The following is a 14,573-nucleotide window of genomic DNA, read 5'->3' on the forward strand; positions in this document are numbered from 1 at the left end:
CTGAATTAACTGTTGGTAGATTTTGATAAGCTTTCTGAATTGCAGTAACTCCCAGAATTAGGGATGTTCATTGCCCTACAAAGTTTGCAGCTGCTGGATGCAGCAATTGAAGATGGAAGTACAATAAATAAAGAAGCCTAGGAGACAAGAGGAAGTAGGAGACAAAGTAGTTCCTCGGGTAAGTTAAGGGCCAGCATCAAGACTACTATCAGGACAATCTGATCATGGCCCTGTGCTTTGAAGGAAGGGAGTTTTAAAGAAGGCTCCCTAATGACATGGGAGCTGAAGTCAATCAGCTTTATCATCTAATTCCTAATGAATTATCAGAAGATGTGGCTGGACCAGGAGTATCGGAGAAGAAATGACTCAGTTGCTACACAATTGAGAAGTGTGGGAGATGGATACACTTCAGAGGGCAGTTCTTTCATTTTTTAGCATATATTTCACAGTCATCCTCTGAAAAACCTTATTTTGATTTTTTTCTTGTGTAGTATATCTTAAGCAGAATTGTTCATTCTTCTAATGACTGAAGAGAGGAGTTTGTATGTTTCCCAGAGATGTTGTGGATGCCCTGTCCCTGGATGCAATCAAGGATGTGGCTCTGGGCAGCCTGGCCTACTGGCTGAACTTTGAGGTCCTTTTCAACCCAGGCCATTCTGTGATTTTGTGATGTCAAACAGTGTGAAGTCTAAGGTCTGGTCTGTCACTTTGCATAGCTATACTTAGCTAGTATGGAAAAGACTACAAATCTCAGACATACAAAGTATTTAAGGCACCTGTTAGAATCCTTTTTTCTGCATTTATTGAGAAAGTAGCCACAACTTTGCATTATTCCTGGAGAATGATAAACACTGGTCCTTTATTCATTCCCCGCAATGAGCCTTTCAACAGGAAAACAGTCTCTCACAAAAGCTTTCAGGAAAAAAATATTACTCGGTGTATGCATGTTCTGAGCAAAGAACAGAAGTCTTCTGGAGTGAGGATTACATCCTTGATAGTGCCTTGAAATCTCAGCCAATAATGCAACCTTATTGTGTCAACTTTGTTAAAACACAGAGGAAAGCACTGGTCCCTTTCCCAAAGGGCCTCCAGTGTGGTGACAAAACAAGGTGGAGAATGAGATAAAGTTTGTGTAGATCTCTTGTTTCTTCTCCCAGTTCACTGATGTCCTCCTCATCACCGCATAGCATAAGCACTTTCTACAGGACTGTAATCCACTGATGATGGATATATTTACATTGCAGATGGTTTATTCTTCTCAGGTCTGCCTGAATTTTGAGAGAAACGTAAAATCTGTGGTAGCTTTAAATTTCTCATGGATATTGTGGAGAAACTCTCAAGAAAGCTGGGTTTAATTCATTGGCAATGAACAGCTCTATTTTTACTTAAACAACAAAACAACCACCCTGGAGCATAAGTGCACTGCAAACATAAGGGCCAGTAAGTGGAGAAGCCAAAGGACATTTAAATGTTCTATTATAAGAAGGCAAATAGCTCTTCAACCATTTTTTACAGCATTTCCATCCATCCATTCTTTATGAAGGAAATACAGAAATGGGGCTTGCAGTGGAGACTATGCTTGGCTAAATCCAAAGTAAATTCTCTTGACCACTTTCTGCATATTTTCAGTATTCTGTCCTTATGTTCTGTTTGTCTGTGTATTCTCTTCTCTTCTCTTACAGAAAGGTCAGCAAGAGCCCAGCCAGGGAGTTGCACCCCTCCTCAGTCCCCTTATCCTGGGAGAAGTTCTAGGTCAAGGAAGGAGTGTGTTCACCCTCTCTTCCTGCAGTTGTTTGTGTCCTGACAGGGAAATCCAATCTCCCCTGACATGAAAGGGAGATGTCAAGCCCTATTTCTTTACAAGACAGAGACTAAAAAGGCAAGGGTGTCATAAAAGCAGATGATGAGAAACTGCTGAAGGCAAAAGGGAGTTCCTTATTGTAAACAAATACAGTCCATATACCCCTCTCACTCTATTCTTGCTTTTGCCCATGTATGCATTGCTTTTCACATCAGATACTTCACAAACCTAATGTGGTTGCTTCTCCAACTCAGTCCCGTGCTCCCCACTTTCATCCATTCTGGTACCTCTGAATTGGCCTGCACACTCAACTATTGCATTTATATTGGGATTTTGTGTGTGTGTTTGTTTACTGCGTTTTTGAAGGGTTGTTTTTTTGTCTTTTGTGATGGTTATTTCATTTTGTTCTTGCTTCTTTTGTTGTTTTTTTGTTGGTTGTTTGGGTTTGTTTTGTTTTTTTTTTTGGTCTGTTTGGTTTCTTTTCTTTAAAGGGATGATGAGCTGAGGTGGAAAGATCAATTATTCCTTTAGTCAAGGTTCTTATCTAAGAGTTCATTTAACCTGGTTTGAATGCGTTGCTGACTCAGAGGAATTAAGCTGGAAGATAGCCAAGGCCCTAAGAGAAAGTTAAGACACAATGGAGTTAATAGGCTCCCATTGGCTGCTTTTGTTAGACCTAGCCCTAAAAACAAAAACAAACGCACATGCAAGTCTGATTTCCTGTGTGGTAAGCTGAGTGCTTTACAGGGACTTCCATTATGTCATGATTCATTATTTCCTCCTCTCAGCCTAAATGGAGCCTGAAAGTAGAATTAATAGCAATAGGATCTTCATTAAAAGAGTTCTTCTGGAAAGGAGAGGATTGTGTCTTCCATGGGATGGGTCTCAATTTAGCACTCTTTCTTGGTTTATGGAGTACTATGCCTGCACTCAGCACTTTAACACATCTCCCTTTTGACAAAGTCTGATAAAAATAGAGAGAATATAGTCCAGTCTTAATTAAGTAGAATATTATAGGAACAGTAAGCAGTAGGTGAAGTTTATGTTTCTACAGACTTTTAAAGCAGTTCTGTTAAACTCAACTGAGAAGTAGATCCCTGCTATGAATGTTACACTCAGCTCAAAATTATTCAGTGAGTTTACCTTTTCTATTAAATTCTTCTTGTCACAGGGAATGAGACATGATCACTGCATCTGGGAGGGTTACAGTATTCATGTAATAACATTTGGGCCTTGCCTTGTAATTCAGAGATACCACACTCCCTACCAGTGCTCTAGACCATATGGAGCACTGTCTGGGAACGATTCATACCCAGTTCTGCTTCCACTTAGGGCTCAGACCCTAGGGTAGAAGATTCATCTGATCAGCAAGATTGCCAGTTGCTTCCAGTTGGGGAATTCTACAGGCGGAAGTGGAGGGCTGTGCTTGAAGTCAACAGGACATGCCACTGCAACAAAAGAGCTGTCCTTTGTTTTCCTCTGCAGGCAGTCAGCAATGAGTCTGTTGATTCGGATTGTTTGTGTGATGCACAAGCCCAAGTGCTCTGCCCCAAGTTAACTTCTTACCAGTTGTAGAGGATAAGTGCTACTAAATGCACTTGTTTCAGAAGTCCATCTTGGAAGAGTCCCTTTCTGTCTTTCAACATCACAGAATCTGGATTTCCCATTTCTACATGGCAGTTGCCTTAAAACATTGGGAAACTTTCTCTTAGTCTTTAAAAGGAGTATATCACTATTTAAACACAATGTATTTCTCCTCATTTTTTTATGTCTCAGTCAAGTCCATGTTATGAAGCATGACTGGCTTATTACGGTAAACAAAGCGAGATTTTGTGGCTTTTGTCCCTCCAGTCATCAAACCTACCTTTCAGCCCCACTCTAGCAGTTGTGGGTGAACTAAAGGGTACAGAAGATTATCTTGCAAGACATTTGGCCAGCACTGCTTTCTTTTGGAAAATTAGTTGTGCTTGTTGGACGTGCCAGTCCCTTGCTCCAGGACCCATCTCTACAAGGAAATCTTTTAATTACCTCTTCCCCCCAAATGACAGCTTTCACCACTGGAGTTGAGTTCTTGGACATTAGCAATTGAATAGGAAGCCTTCGTACTGTATATCATTTTAATCTTTCATGTTTAAGTAAGCCAGATGGCTTATTATTACAAGCTCTGTTTCAAAAAGGCACAAACTTTCTATCAGAGGATTTGTAAGATGATAGTAAAAAAGAGAGATTTTGCATCACACAAAATAGCCTGAATTTTAATTGCACATCATAGTTTGGCAGCAATTTTCCCGTAATTACCATTCCTGCTAAATGAATAGGTGGATTAAATGGATAACTAAAATGGCATTGAAACTTCCTAGAATGGAGATTTATCCTCTAATGTATGGAACAGCTAAGTAAAGTTGTCAGTTGCTTGGGTGTAATCCACACAGTTTTAACGTTTCTCCTCAGCAGTGGATCTGCTTTACTAGCAGCAAAACCTTGTCTGTTATTGGTGGGGCTTTTTGCTAGTGGTGCTTTATCCCAGCATTTCAGATATGTCAGATGTCATTTAGAGTGTTTCACACAGAAGCTTTTGATTGATGAAGTTGAAAAATAAAAGATGCTTTCATTTGGGTCTTGGCTGGGTTCCTTCCACACACGTAAGAATATTGTTCCTGTTCTTCCTCCTGGGGGTGTAATCCCACAGTCATTTATCCTTGTAGCACATCTCTTGTACACAGTTATGTACATAGTCACAAAAAAAGGCAAAAAGGACAGCTTAGACGACTTATGCTCCTCCTGCGCCTGAGTAATGGTAACATGGAAGATCGTACAATTTAAACACATGGAGAAACAGTGTTGCCATGTGCAGTGAGGAGCAATTAAATCATCGAGACCGCCGGGATGGCAGAATATATTCTCGCTCAAATGCGTACAGATTTTTTTTAAAGCCATGTGTACTGAAGAAACAAAATGCAACCTAAAGTGTGAATTCATGGGTCACACTAAGTCTGTTGGTCCTAACCAAATATCATGTGACAAATAATAAAAGCTGCTATTATTCGGCAGGTCTAACCTCTCTGTAACAACGTCTGTGATCTATCCTGCATCTTTTGAATTCAAGGACAAAATTCTCTGGGCTTGCTCTCATACAAGACTGGCGTTATGCCACTCAGGCAATGCTTAGATGCCCTAAGGTCTGTTTAAGTATTATTTACATCTTCTGTGTGGCTTCGTGCCACTGCCAAAGTGGGGTAAAGGGCATTACTTGTCAAACAGAATCAGGCCATCTGACAGAACGGCTGTCATTGGCTGTCACTGAATTTGTGATACACAATATGTAGAGCCAGGTATGACAGCATTATTGAGCTGTCGGTCTGAGGCATTAAGTTCTTCTTTCACTGAGAAGATGTGACAGAGCGGATACATTTGCACAAATGAAGTTTGTATCTTAATCATGACATCCTATAGTTAGTTGGGTGGAATTCATGCCGCTTAATTTTATGCATTAAAATGCTCAGCTAAATCAGCTGTGTGGACACCCACTGAATCAGCAAAGGGATTCATAGTCTGTAGATGTCATTTTTAGGACAGGATGAGCTGTCCTGGAGTGGACACTGAGAGTAGAGGCTGCCTAGGTGATTGCCTCAGACTGGATTCCTATGCCTCAGATAGACGAAACAGTCAGGAAAGTCAGATATCCTTCATGTGAGGTGCAGATTTTAGATCTCCAAAGCAGATGGAGTTTTGTACTTCCCTTGTGACTAAATGCAATCAGTTCATAAAGAAATTCATGTACTTCTTTCTGTTGAAAGTCAGCAAAGAGGGTAATCATCCCTCATTTTCTGCAAAATAATAGACATACTACTTGTGCTATCTGAGCAGCTGCCACTCAGCATCGCTGTTTCACTTGAGGGAAAGCGGAAGTTAGTAAGAAACAACAGACACAACTGAAATGCTTTCCTGGGAGAGAGAAGATTTTAGCAGGGCTTCCTAAAGACTTGGGATCACCTGCCAATTTGGCAGTTCAGGAGACAGCAGCCTTGAAGCCACGGCATTTCTCTCAGCATCACACATCATATCCAACGTTAACAAATTGCCTGAGCCACTGATCTGATTGTAGTTTAGCCAGTCAGGTTGTAGCTTTCTTAGGATTCATTCTGCTCAAATTAATAGTTGATCACAGATGTCAAAAGTTTAACATAAATATTAGCAAGCCATCTGAAAAAAATGAAAGGAAAATCTTTTCTGAACGTGTTTGAAATTACATAGTTAATACTCTCAGCTGCCCAAGCCTTATTGTCTTAAGAGGTTTAAGTGGTCCTGAAGTCTATTATCTGCATTAACAAAGAGTTGGTAGCACTCCTGGGGGCAGTGCTTCCCAGTGTGGTATGGCACTGTAAAGTGAAGCCGTCACTGCACCTCTGGGAACAATGACACTATCACAGATATCAGCTCCTGCTCTCTGCTGTTCCCAGACAGGAGCGCTGGGTTTAACACAATCATGTCATTGAAGAGGCAAAGCTCTCTTCACATAACAAATCTGGGAGCCACCGCTTGCCGCTGCTATCTAGCATCATCACAGCCATGTTGTACCATGTGCTGCTGTCCAGTGCCAAACACACCTGGGCTGATGCTTTCATGAAGAGGATGGGGGTATTATTTTCTGTGGTCTTCCCTTCAGAATGCATTATGAGATCTGTTGCAAAAAGGCTGATCAGCTGGATCCATGGATGCACTGCGTTGCTTGAGTCTGCATATGCATCATGCGCCATTTGAAAACTGATATAGTTAATGAATGCAATTCCTCTGCTCTGAAGCAGCTATGCCAGAAGTAACCCTTGTGTGTGGTTATGCTGGTGACAATTCAGCCTGTTCTTCAAAGGAGCAGAAAATCAGAATTTGAGCTTTTTCGGAACTATAAATATATGTGATTATTATATATACCTGAGCATTCACGCTTGCTTGAAAATACCTATTAAAATACTTCTGTTCCAACCAAGCATTCCCCTGCTGTATTTGCAGTTCAAGAATTCATCTGTCCGAGTGTTTTAAGCTGCCAGCCATCATGAGGCTCTCCGAGTGCCATCCACACAAAATCTATAGTAATTGCAGCCTTCTGTCAGTGCCTCCGGATCAGGAAGTGAAATTAACTGGTGGTGACCAGAAACAAAATGAAGTGCACCAACCTGTAATATTTTCATCGTCCAATTAGAAAGAAATGAAATCACAAATGTGTGGCACGCTGTGAGAAAGAACCAAATCTGAGTTCTTTTTAATTATTTCACAGCTGATAAGCTAAGATATTGTAAGCAGTCCTGGTGAAAGAATTTGAGAAACTAAATTTCTTTAAAGAATATGCATTTTCTTTAGCAAAAAGCAGTGCGGCCTGGCCTGTGAAGGACAAGGTAAATAAATCTCTGCAAGGCACGCTGCTGAAGTTACTTTTTCAGCAACCAACCTTTGTGGAAATCCCCCAGCAAGCCCCATCTGTCTTGATAATGCGGAGTATCTACAGCTGAAAGCAGTTTAACAACTGCAAAACAACTGGTTGCTGAAGGAAAGGGAAAAAATGGTAATAAAAATAAAGGAGGCTTTAGGGAACAGAAATCATTTTCAAACATTGTAATAGTTAAACCATTTTAACCTTACATCCATTACTTGCAAACAAATGTGACATTATGAATCAACTGCAGTTATGTTGTTAATAGACTTTATTAATAGCAAGGAAAAATAATATACAGAGTATCCTCAATGGATGTATAACTACCCTCTCAAATGGAGTTTCCTGATATTTCAAATGAATGGCGGGGTTTATTTTGGCAGCAGCATCACATAACTAATGTTTCATATTACACGCAAAAATGATTTTGGTGCCATTCTTGAAATGAAATGTTTCATTTCAATAAAAGCTTGTAATTGTAACATTTAAATGCTATCATTAATAGCAAAAAGAAAGTTCTCCCGGCAACATTAAAGAGTGAACTTCCCTGCTCTTTCCTCTATTACAGCCAATGTCTTTTTATTGTCTGTTTTCATCTCCATTTTACTTTATCTGCCAAACTACTTTGCATTTCAAGACATTTCCACTCACCTTGAGTTCTTGGTTCAAAAAGAAACAATAAAGTTTAATCTTTTCACTTGACAATGATGTATGGGTCTGCTGAAAAACACTTTTCAGGTATTATCATTAAAAAGTCTCCCATTTTTTGTTTCTCTCTGGCTCCTGGTACAGAGGGGAATACAAGATGTCACCCATGCGAGGGCTTTTATCAAAGCTCCCAATAATACTACTTAATCAGAAACCAAAGCCTGCTAATGTTCTTTCTGAGAGCTCCTTGGAAAAGTCTTCCCTAGCTTTAGCCGTTTCTCTTCAGCTAAACATTGTCTAATGACTTTATTAGTGATTTCAAAGACTCACGAGGGCTACCACTCCGCTCCTTTCTTTCCAGATTACATCTTGCTGGTCAGGGAATTTGCTGAGCTCTACCATCAAGCAACTGGTTCGAATTAGGATTTTTTTCCCCCACTCATGCAGTTAGCTACTTATTAGCATTTGTCAAAACAAAGGGAAAATGCAGCCTCTGAATGTTTAATATTGTTCAGCATTCTCTGAGAAACGCCATCAGACAATGAAAATACAGCAATTGTTCCCCACACTGGAACGCGCGGCCCTGCTGAAACCCCGCCGGGCTTACCAGGAGTAAATGCCCTTAACTCAATCAGGCTGATCACATAACTGTGTTGGAGTTATTTAACTTTTTTTTTTCTTTTTTTTTTTTTTCTTTCTTTCTTTTTGGTATTTTTATAAAAGCCTTGGAAAGAATTTTTAAAATGCACAATTCGTTATGCAGGAGCCATTCAGGAACCCGCCTGCCAATGCAAACAGACTGCCTCACCAAATAAATGAAAACTGCCTGCCTGATAATAAAAAGGTTCGGGTGGTATTCGTTTTGGTTTTTGTTTCTTTTTCATCTGAAAACTAGTGCTTAAATATATAATGTTACCAGTTCTCTTTCCAGGTATTTACCAAATCTGGGGGCATCTGTTAACAGGGGGGAAAACGCTTTTTCCACTGCAGGCTCTCAAATTTACGTCCAGCTACACCGAGCTCAAATACTCAAAGGATGGGAGCTTCCTTTCCAAAGTGGATTAATTTCCTTAAGAACATAAAGCTGATTGCACTCGTTCGGCTGCTTATACTGGAAGCTGCTGTTTTATCCCAAATAGAGAGGTGTAATGGGATGCTTGGGGAGAAGGAGGCGCTGTGGATGAAGCCATGTTAATTACATTAAGAAGCAGATTTTGCTCATACAGCCCCTCGAGTACAGGCCATGAATTTATCATTTCAGCTGAATGGTACATTCCATTCTGCACAAAGCTGGAGCTGAACTCCCTCTCTCTCACTCATTCACTATTCAGAAACACTTAAGAAATTATTACCACATGTCCAGGAGTCACTCATGATGATGACCACTAATGCCATTCCTCTTGTTACAGTATTAACTCAAAATATACCACTGTTGTCTTTGATTAGCACGAGCAAAGCTAAGAACAAAGACATACCACTGACATAATGACAGTTTTATGGCTCCCGTCTGAAAAAAAAACTGCTCATTAGCATTCAAAATATAAAACACTCTCTTCAATACTTCAGCGCAAAACGACGTAATCTTCTTTCTGCCGAGAAACCTCAAAACCACTGGCAAGTTACTTATTTCCTGCAACACACATCTGGGGGACCTGCTAAATATGAAAGGAAAACCCAGGTAAGCAGGGCCAAACAAATAGTCCTCTGCAGTCCCTTTCTGCAGCCATGGGACAAAGCATTCCTCTGGCCCAGTCCCCATAGCAGCCACCCCAGGGACACGCCAGCAGCAATGTGTCTGCAGGTGTGGCCCTCTCCGAGCTCTCAAGCCCACATGCAGGCAGAAGGGCCCTTTGGCTTTCTCCTGACAAGCGGTACAAAACAGCACACATGAAGTTAACTTTGGTGGTGCCTTCCCCTCCTCCCCTACCTCTGGAAGAAGCCTGACAGATTTCCCACTGGGTCCCTCTGAAGTCCAAATCAATAACCTATTTATAAAATGTTTCCTCTAAGCATGACAGAAGCAGCTATTTATTTGCTCTTCAGTGTTTAAGCTAATGAGGTACGAGCACATCTGCAATAACTAAAAATAACACGCACCTCATTGATATTAATGAACTGACTGGACTCCCATCCAGAGATGCTCCGTTCCCTCTTTATTCCTTTGCACAGGGAGGAGATGGACTAGAGGAGTGAGGAGCTCGGGTTACAGAGCTGAGGGCCCGCAGCCAAGCGCGCTCCATCTCTGGTCCCCAGATGTTGCTATCCAGGGAGCCCTATCTCCTTGCTGCCACACGCAGACATCTCCCACAGTTGTCCTAAGGAGCCAACTCGCATGCAACAGCAACGTTCGAGGGGGGGCTGGAGCCTGCTAGTGAAAACATCCGTGCGAATGTAGCACCATCGATCTTCAGTGCCACAGTGGTTCATCACATAGCCCACATAGGGCTGTGAGGATCAAAACAAACACATTGAGTAGCGTGTAGAAATAAACAGAGAGAGAGGGCAGCCGCCAGTGAGGAGGTTTTCCATGTTCCCCACACTTCATGCCAACAAAAAGTAAGCCACATTTTGCACTTGCCTGAGCTCGCAGATTGAAGACGTACCACATGCAAAACCTCTGCAAGGGAAACTGCTTGACACTCTCCGATAAGGCAACAGCACACATGGCCTCTCCTTCCAATCCCACCAGCGAGGCAATTTGCTGCCACTAGATCACTCCTGTTGCCGGAGTAAGCCAGAATCTCTTCATGTCTTACGAGCTCTGCCTTCATGTGAAGGAAGCCAAAACCTCCTGTGTGGGTGAGCTGGTAGGGGTGGTATGCTGAGATACAGCTGGTGAGGCATCCTGGTAGTGCTGGTAGCAGTTGTGTGAGCTTGCTCTGCTGGAGACCCAGGCAGTATGATGCAAAGCACAGAACCCCAGCTTTCTCCAGCAGATAGCTCTCCCTTAGGTTTTGCCACAAGACCAAAAAGAGCAAGGCTCCCCAGAATGCTTTACGCACTGAGGTGGCCTCAGCCACTCTTTGCAGAAGGGACTCCCATGGGCAGCTCAGGTCAGTCCCAGGGTGCAACTGGAAGGCACTCACTGGGAAGCAGGAAAACTCTAGGGTTCCCCACGGCATCAGGCAAGCAGGAAGCATCGTGCCAGCCCACACAGGAGCAAAGTGCCCCTGCCCTCCAGGCAGCATCCTGGTTTCAATAGGTCAGGTGTTATTCTGGCAGCCAGGCCAGAGCCTTCAGCTCTACTTCTCAGTATGGCAAGGGTGAGCTCTGCTCGGGCATGTTTGTGTGAGGGTTTTAAAAATTACATTCTGCTTATGAATAAAACCAGGGAGGAATCCACAGTCAGAGGAATCAATAATCTAATTAGTAATTAGTGCTAATTAGAGATTTATTAGTTCAAGCTACTCATAAATGTTCAAGTAATGCAAAGCTACTCATGAGAATACCAATGCAGCATTTAGTTAAAATAAAATACCATGTGTACTGCTCCCCAGGATTTGAGCTTTCATTACCACAGGCTCCAATCTTTCTTCCAAACAGAAAAGACACTAATGAATGGTATACAGATTGTGTGTGAGAAGAACATCAGTTTTTATTCAGCAAGATGAGAGAGACTTAAACCAGAATTAAAGATAAATTACATGTGAGGGATCAAGTTTTGCTCTCATTTACACTGATGTAAATCTGGAGTTGCTCTGTTAACTTCAGTTGTGTTGATTTCAGTGATTGCGTATTTATATTAATGATACCGAGCAAATACTAAAAGCAGTAGGGGAAAAAAAAGACCAGCATTTCTTCCTTAGCAGACTCATCTGCAGCCTGGGATTTTAGAGAGATCAATTACTGAAATTTTGTAGTTGAAATGTTTGCATATGTCAGCTGTAATGAGTCCAAGAACTGGATTTCAAATGCACAGAGCCACTTACGGTGTTTCAGTACAGTGTACAAATATGTCATTTTACTTACCCAGTTTTGCTAAAAAATGGTATAATGTGAGATGCTCACACTCATCCATACCTGCTAGTATTGAAGTCTATATGGAGGCAGTGATGTTGGTTACTTGATAGACAATTCCAGAGAAAACACAATCAATCACAAAACAAAACTAAACAAACATACAAAAAAAGACAAATAAAGGAAATGTGGTTAGAAACAAGACATCAGAAAGTAAATGAGTATCCAAAAAAAAAAAAAAAAACCAACAAAAAAAAACAAAACACCAAAATCCAGCTGAGCAGGAATAAAAGTAAAACCAGGAAGATAAAGCCTGAGAAGTCAAACTAATAAAGACTTCCATCATATCAAGAAGTTCAAAATGGATGCTGGCACACACAGGGATGCTGTTGACACTGAATGAGACTATGGATGTGCAGATATGGGAGAACCAACACCAAGCCTTTGGTTGCCATTTCCCAACTACAGTAAAGATGCAGTGTAAAACAGCTTTGGGATCAGCTCAGCCTTTTGGCTCTAGACGGTGCCAGGAAGCTACAGCCCTAATGCATCACTCATTGGCATGAGAACCCATCAGCCTGTCCGTGACCTCCCATAACACACTGTGTGCCAGCAGGCAAGAGAGGTAGGATTCACCAGTTGCAGTTCTTGCACTCATGCTTTCCACGTGGTTTTAATTCTCCCAGGGAGGGACTAGTTCAAATATTGATGCTGGGAGTTGAGTCAGAGTCTGGGCTACCTGCTGTGCTCTTAGCCGCCTGGTGAATTCACACAGATCTGTACACGACCACTGGGAAACAATAGCTCCAGTGTCTTGCAAACCCACTTCTCAAGTTTCAGCAATGCAGATCATCACTAATTGGAGGCCTTTTGCCAAAGACAGCAGTGCTGGTGGGATCGTATTTTGAGAGGAAGTTAATGATACTCCATGCCATGATGCTCCTGGAAATAAAGAGGAACAGCAGACCCATAGTTATTAGATTGCATCAGACCTGGACCTCATGAGTCCCCTAGGCACTTCCCTTGAAACCAGCAGCCAGCACCTGCACCTCCAATCCCACAGCCAGCAGGCAGTGCAAAGCAACCCTCAACATGGTCTCTATCTCCTCTGAGGCAGTGGAGAGACCCTCAAAGGCCAGATGCAATCCCCAGGTTTTTGTTGAGTGCTGGAATACCTAACAATAAAGACAGGCAGCTTACGGGATGGCCAGCATGAGATTTCTGTGTGAGTGAAGTGGCAGGATGCTTTAGAAATCCCCACTAGAGCTGCCTCCCACTAGAGGCTAGGAGATACCTTTAAAACCCTCTCCCATGTGAGTAACAGCTGTGCATGAAACATCAGTAAATGTTCTGGGATCCATCCACTATGGGCAGAGCTCACTTTGGAAATTGTTTAAGCTGGTGTCCTTATGAACACTCAGAGGGAGTAAATCTGTTGCTACTAATATTCCAGCTTGCAGTTCATTAATTGTGACACAGAACTGTGCATGAGATTCAGGATGTATAGCTTTTAGCAATCTGCTTTTGTATGCTCTGATCTACTCTTATGCTTAGATACCACAGCAATGGGCTACTTAAATAGAATAGCTAGAATTCTTTGTTCTTTTGAATCCCTTCTCCATATATAATGCAATTAAGCGTGTTGTTAAGGCAGTCCAGATGGGCACTGTGTTATCCTCTGATATACTCAGATATCAAAATGTTAATGATTGTATAATGCTTCATTTAGTTTGTTTTTCCCCCAATTTTCTACTAACAGCAGCTTTTGAAGTTAAAAAGACCAAAAGGGGGAAGAAAAAGAAATCTTACCTACAGAAGTTACAGTTATATGAAGAATGTGATCAAAATACAGTTAAGCAAATAGAAGCTCAGCTGATATCTGTCTCCTTTTTTCGCCAGTCCACAGGAGACATGAGCTTTACTGTTCCCAGGTCCATGGGCAAAAATATTGCCTGAAGCTGTGGAGGGTTTTGACTTCTAACAGAGGAGAATACTCGTTAGGCAAATGTTGGCTGGTTTCATTGCCTTCTTCTTTGTATTTATGTATCTGAAGAAGGAATTTGGCATACTATATTTAACTAGATGAAATTTGCTCATTTCCCAAAAGCTCATTTATTCATATGTGAACCACTGGGTACTTGATATCCTTGTGAATTTTAATTATTTTTATTATGGAAGTGAGGTATGCTTTGCAGTAGGAGACAGTTCTTGCCTCAGAACCCATACAACCTAAATAGTTGAGACAGGAGGAATAACTGAACGATGGCTGAACTACAATTAGGGCCCTGGCTCAGTGTTGAAGTTCAATTTCCTGTTTCTCTCAGCGTTTGAACAACTCACTTTGGATGTGATTCAGCTCAAACACCCGAGTTTAGCATTTTAGCTTCCATTAAAGCAGCTGAGCAGTACAGCAGGCTGCACTACCAGCACCAGTGGGAGATCCATTGGACAATTCCTAGGCTAGGGAAATATACACACCATCTAGAATAAGCACACCACAGAGTTACATTGCCTGGGAGCCACAGCCACCCTCTGGTGCACCTACCAAAGTCTGCAGAGCATACCTGAGGGAGGTAATTCAAAGCAGGAACCTGATTTAAGTGGGCTGAATCACCTGCTGGAGGACCCTAGCTCTGCACACTGCATTTACAGAGAAGCAGATAAGCCAGATCCCTCAAATTAGATGGTGACAATACCACTTGAAGGACAGATTTCTCATTTCTATCCTGTCAGTACTGCTAG

Source organism: Coturnix japonica, chromosome 1 (assembly GCF_054131305.1).
Source record: "Coturnix japonica strain WE chromosome 1, WE-NBRP24, whole genome shotgun sequence".
NCBI lineage: Eukaryota > Metazoa > Chordata > Aves > Galliformes > Phasianidae > Coturnix > Coturnix japonica.